Source organism: Botryllus schlosseri, chromosome 12 (genome assembly GCF_051294905.1).
Source record: "Botryllus schlosseri isolate E-star chromosome 12, Bs_hap1, whole genome shotgun sequence".
Lineage (NCBI taxonomy): Eukaryota > Metazoa > Chordata > Ascidiacea > Stolidobranchia > Styelidae > Botryllus > Botryllus schlosseri.
Genome location: NC_137247.1, coordinates 14,878,872 through 14,885,096, shown reverse-complemented (window position 1 = coordinate 14,885,096; position 6,225 = coordinate 14,878,872).

Here is a 6,225-nt window from a genome sequence, read left to right as displayed (position 1 = left end):
GATAAGCAGCGAGAAGACCTTGGCCAAGAAGGAATGGCCTTGTGGCGACCGGAAACTTTGATGCAATATACATATACGTTCAATTGTCCATTGGTGGCTAAATGGCTGGCGCCAAATGTTCCTGTCCTGACAATCTGAACCCCACAGGGCAAATGTCATCCAGCAATACCAATGCCAGTAAAGCAATACCAATTTGAAATCGTGTGTGCCTTTTAGTTTCGGCGATTTCCATATCTTTGACATAGCAGATAGGAGGTCACAAAATAGCATAATGTAATCAAGTCAATATACCAACGAGTCCGCCCGAAGATGTTCAATTCTTATTAGGGGTCCTACCTTTTCCAACACACCTCACTCAGCTCTACCGGTAAATCTGATTACGTGAGCAGAGAGGGGATAAAAATTGATAACAAAATATATGCAATTCCCGATCATATTGACCTATTCAAACACGAATTATATAAATTTTTCGCTCGTTTAGTCGACGTAAGGCGACGTACTAAACAATAGACATAATGTAGCTGACAAGTAGCGGGGAAGAGCATACAGGCTCAGCAGGGCTGAGGGGGTTCTGGGGTTTCGCTCCCAAGAAATTGGGTTTATCGTCCTGTGGGGGCCCAAAATCAACGTGTTTTTGGCGAAATTTTCACTTCCCAAACTATCGAGCAAAAAAGAGCCAGAAGACTCGACAGGGCTTAAAGATACAGAAAATGACTTTAACATCTCCCAAATAGATATAAATCTAAAGCCACACATTCCTAACCAACACGAACTCGATGATTTAGTCGGGACTAACTAAATTGAATATGGAAATTCTGACTCCAGGGTTAAAACTAGTGAACGATGTCCTTGGCCGAGAAAAGGACCTGGACGATTTTCACGATATTCCATACTACCAGAAGATTTCCCAGTCTATAGACCCAAATCATGCACACAAAACCACTTCAGAAATTCTTAAAAGTGTTTCCACCCTTTCATAATCTATGGTAGCCATTATTTGTGCATATTCCTTCGTTTTGTTAATAGATTTTTACGTCCAATAAGGAATTATGCGTATTGCAGGCAGGGCCGTAACAGCACTTCGTCAGCCCCCCCCCCCAAAAAAAAAAAACGTTGGACCTGGGCCACCCATATGATGACCAACCGGACCCCCTCAGGTTATACGCTGTTTAACGCTACTTATCATCTACATAGGGGATCGTTAGCTGACTCAGCCCTTCCGGCCTGCACGCGCGGAGCGCGAAAAAATTATATAATTCATGATTGAACCGGTCAATATGTTCGGGAATTGAATACATCTTGCTATCAATTTTTATCTTCTCTCTGCTCACGTAATCAGATTTACAGGCAGCGCTGAGTGAGATGTGTTTGAAAAGGTAGGACCCCTCAATAATAATTAAACATCTCATGGCGTATAGCCTTTGGCAGGAACGAAACAGCACTTCGTCAGGCCCCAAAAAAAACTTGGGTCTTGGGCTCCCATAGGGTGATGAACCACCCCCAATCACGTTGTTCGCTTTTGCCACGTAATTAGCCGCAGCTTACTGCTTAGCGAGCCAGCGCGAAGCGCGAAAATTTTCGATAATTCATGATAAGATCGGAAATTGCATTATATTGCTATCAATTTCTTGTCCTCTCTGCTCACATAATCAGATTTACCGGTAGAGCTGAGTGAGGTGTTATGGAAACTGTAGGGCCCGTTGGTTATCACTCCGTAACATGATGTTATTTCGTGACCTCCTCCGTCTGCTTTATCAAAAATATAGAATCGCCCAAACGTAGGCTACTAAACTAAAAGACGCGCACGATTTCAAATTGGTACTTCTTTACTGGCATATAATTTTACCCTGTCTTGTGAGGTTCAGAATGTCAAGACAGGAACATTCGGCGACAGTCATTTAGACGCCTAATTAAACCTATATGTAGCCTATTTTGTATGTATAACGAAGTTTTCGGTCAGCAAAAGGGCAGTCCTTTTCGGCCAAGGTTTTCTCGATGTTGATCGTTGTGGCACACTTCTTGGAGTCGCATATTACATGGCGCCAAACTTCATATGTATTGGTGCATCGTGGCCCGGCAATCGCCAACACCGATATGCCCATTTCTATACATGTTGCGTATTTATTCTTGGGTGAAGAGTACCCAAAAATTAAGATGCTTGGCAATTTGAAATCGTTTTTTTTTTGAAAAAGTTGTATAAATTTTCAAAAAATACTCGATAATTTATTCTAATTCACGAAATAATTTTGGGCCCCCTTCGAGCTCGCCCCCCCCCCCCCATTGGGGGGTTTGGGGTGCGGCAGTTACGGCCCTGATTGCAGGGCAAATTTGAGAAAACGGAAAATCACATATCCCTTCTACAATATCAACAACCGTGTCCCAAATAAGAGAGCGTTCAATGTACTATTTTAAGATGGTACACAAACTCTCTTTGTAGAAAAGCTTGGGCTGATGTATTTTTAATAAACGTCGATTCTAAGGCACACAAATAATAGTGTGAGCGGCTCCTCCCGCTGACGCGAAATATGTCGTCTCGATAATTTTTCGCACAAGCGGGATTATACAACATATGTTTGCCAGTGGCAGAATTCATGGCCTTTAAACGCTCAGCCTCAAGCTTCAAGCGCAATGACTCGAGTCCAAGCCGAGTCAATACACAGATTGGTTCGAGTCGAGTCGACTTATTTCCGTAATTTGAGAAAATGACTCGGGACAAGTCGAGTCATCAGAAAATCGTGGCTCGATTCGAACTAGAGTCGAGTCATGACTCGAGTTATTAAAACCCAGGGTTATATGATAGATTTTTGGGTTGTAAAGCGCCATACGCCAAAGTGACAGTTGCTAATCTGTCGTTTTTTCTTCGTGTCACATGCTCATATGTCGGACAGCCTGTGCCAACGCCGGACGAATAGCCTGAGAAATTATTCGTCCGGTACCGGAAGAATAGCCACTGCCATATTAATATGCAACTGCAGCAGCGCCCCGTTGAAAGTATATTAATTATAGCTCGATATACGTTATTCGTGTCAGAATTTATAGCGACTCATCAATCTGTATTTTAATCATCTGTAATGTAAAGAATCGTGCCGCGAACTTATAAATTCGACTTTGTGACTTCACTTGTGACTTGACTCAACTTGACTTGACTTGACTCTGGGCTGTGCAAAATGTGCAATGACTCGATATGACTAGTGATTTGAAGGTAGTGACTTGATCCCAACACTAACTTCTCTGATGCTCATTCCAACTCGTCGCTTGTGCCTCGTAAATTTGGGGTTCAGACGTATGGCATGAATATTTTTGGTAAAAATCACAAGCCTTGAAGGCCCAGAAGTGGTCAAAGTAGTCAAGGGAGCTACTCAAGTTGAAGCAGAAGTAGCGTCGAAAAAACCTACTCCAGTACGAGTAGAAGTATTTCCTCCATAAGCCGCCTCTACTTGAAGTAGAAGTAGAATTGAATGACTTTAAATATACTCAAGTAAGTAAGTAGTTTTGAAAACAGTCTTAATTCGTTCGCATGGACTGTCAAAAGCTGCAAATTGAGCTATGCGGAAGGTGCAGAGAGCTTGATTCGTATTGATGCATTCAAGGAGGTACCAATTTTCGACAGGATAAGCATTCTTTCGCATCATGGGATGCAAATTATAGCATTGATATGAAAATGCGATACTAAATCCTTTTTTACTGGAAGAGCCCGTTGTAGAGAATATCAAGGCATGGCGCCCTACCCCATATTATAAGGCCTCAAGTTTAGGCGAAAAGCAATATGAAGAAGTTAAATGTATCGGATACGGTTTCCACACCCTGCGCGATTAGTATACGTTAATAACAAATATTGTGGATCGTAAAATTTATATTTAGTGTACCTATGTTTTCGGAAAATAGAAGCATTGCCACGCTTGCTTTTATGCTTCAACATGTGTGTTATGCAGACAAAAGAACTGAAAGTAAATGGAACTCAAAGTATGATACTCAGAATTGAAAGTGAAATACAAATACCACTTCTAAAAAGCGGAAATATATTTCATATCTTTTCTCGATAAATCTTCAAAGGTGATCTTCTAAAACAGGTATAACGTTAAAAAAGCTGGGTTTTCTCGATTAGCAGGACACGACATTGGCTGCTAGATTACGATATAGTAGGTAATTGCTAGATTGTGAAACGGCAATTTCAAACGTTATGGTGGGCCATATTTACTGTGCTGAAATATTTGATATAGGCGACAATGCGGTGAGAACGGAACCAAGCAATCCGGTACCTAAATTATATTCACTGATACTTTCGTAAAAACATATTTGTCACTCCATGAATAGTGTGCGCGAAGCCCAACAAAATTTCTGGCCTTTACCTGACTTTTATTAATATTAAATGTTGGTACTCCGTGAAAACAGCCCCGAAATTCCTCAGGCTGTCTTTCGCATTGGGGTATTACACTTCTTCTACTTGAAAAACTGAAAATTGCAAAAAGTAAGTAAGTAGATCACAAAATATTACGAAGTAGAAGTAGAGAAAATCAGATCTCATCATCATCATCCTCATCATTGGTTTATTAGCAATTTTATCGGTTCCAATACACCACAAAAATGCGATACAATGAAAAGATAGGAAGGCATCGAAGCGACTTGGAGTGGTCTATGGTATCAGATACCCACCTTGGCCTATGCGATGTAAAAAGGAGGCATGCACATGCACACTGAATGAAAAGTAAAGAAGATAGTACAGAAAAAAAGCAAGCAACAAGAAATGGATGGCATGTCATGGAAGGCAAGATCGCTACGTCAGTCGTGCTCTGGTAATCTTGAGGATGGACTAATATTCATTTAGTAGTAATTGCTTGAATGTGGACATGCTTGCAGAGGTGGTCAGTAACGAAGTACTTCTACTTTTTCGAAGTACTCAAGTAGTTTTCCTCTACTTCTGGTACTTACTCAAGTAGATCTGATTTTCGATACTTCTTCTTCGTAATATTTGGTTATCTACTTACTTACTTTTCGCTATTTTCAGTTTGTCAAGTAGAAGTAGTTTAATCTCCCAAACAGGAAGATGGCCTAAGGAATTTCGGGGCTGTTTTCACGGAGCATCAACATTTAATTTTCATAACATTTGAGTAAAGCCCAGAATTTTCGTCGCGCTTCGCGTGCAGTAGATACGGGGTGACCAGTAGTATTTCACGATAGCATCGGTGAATATAATTTAGGTAGCGGGGTGGCGTGGTTACGTTCACATCGCATTGTCGCCCTTCGCCATATCAAATATTTCATCACATAATATAATATTATATCTCATCATACCGTTTGAAACTGATGTTTCGCAATCTAGCATTTTCTTATCATATCGTAATCTAGCAGTTCATGGCGAGTCCTAATCTGGAAAAGTTTTAGAGCTGTTTTAGCATACCAGCCTTGGAGACTTTCTGGACTAACGACATCAAATACAAGTTCCGCTTTTAGAAGTAGTATTTATATTTCATTTTCAACTCCCAGTATCATATACTTTAACTTCTAATTAATATCAGTTCTTTTGTTTGGAAAACATACATGTTAAAGTATAAAAGCAAGTGTAGTAATGCCTTTAATTTCCGGAAATAAAGCTACACAGTATTGCATTTTTACGATACGGCATATTTTTTTAATAACGTTTACTAATCGCGCAAAGTGTTTACACCGTATCCTATACAACTTCTACGTACTGGTCTTCGACAAAACTACAGGCCTTATAATATGGGGGAGGGCGCCATACCATGATATTTTCTAAAACGTGCTGTTCGAGTAAAGAGAGGATTATAGTATCGCATTTCCATATCAATACTATCATTTTTATCCCATGATGCGGACGAATGCTTTTGCTGTCGAAAATTGGATGCCTCGTGGTATGCAACAATTTGAATCAAGCTCGGCACCTTTCGCATAGCTCGATTTGCACCTTTTTGACAATCCATGTGAACGAAGTACTATCGTTTTCACAACTACCTACTTACTTGAGTAGATTTAAAGTCAGTCAATTCTACTTCTACTTCAAGTAGTTTTAGGTTGCTCATGGAAGAAGTACTCCTACTCGTACTTGAGTAGATTTTGTCGTCGCTACTTCTACTTCTACTTGAGTAGCTTTCTTGACTACTTTGACCACCTCTGCATGCTTATTGTCAACTGTCGGATGTCCGGCGGGATACTGTTCTACACATCGGGCCCGGCATATTTGATGGAGCGATGATCTTGTCGGTCGAT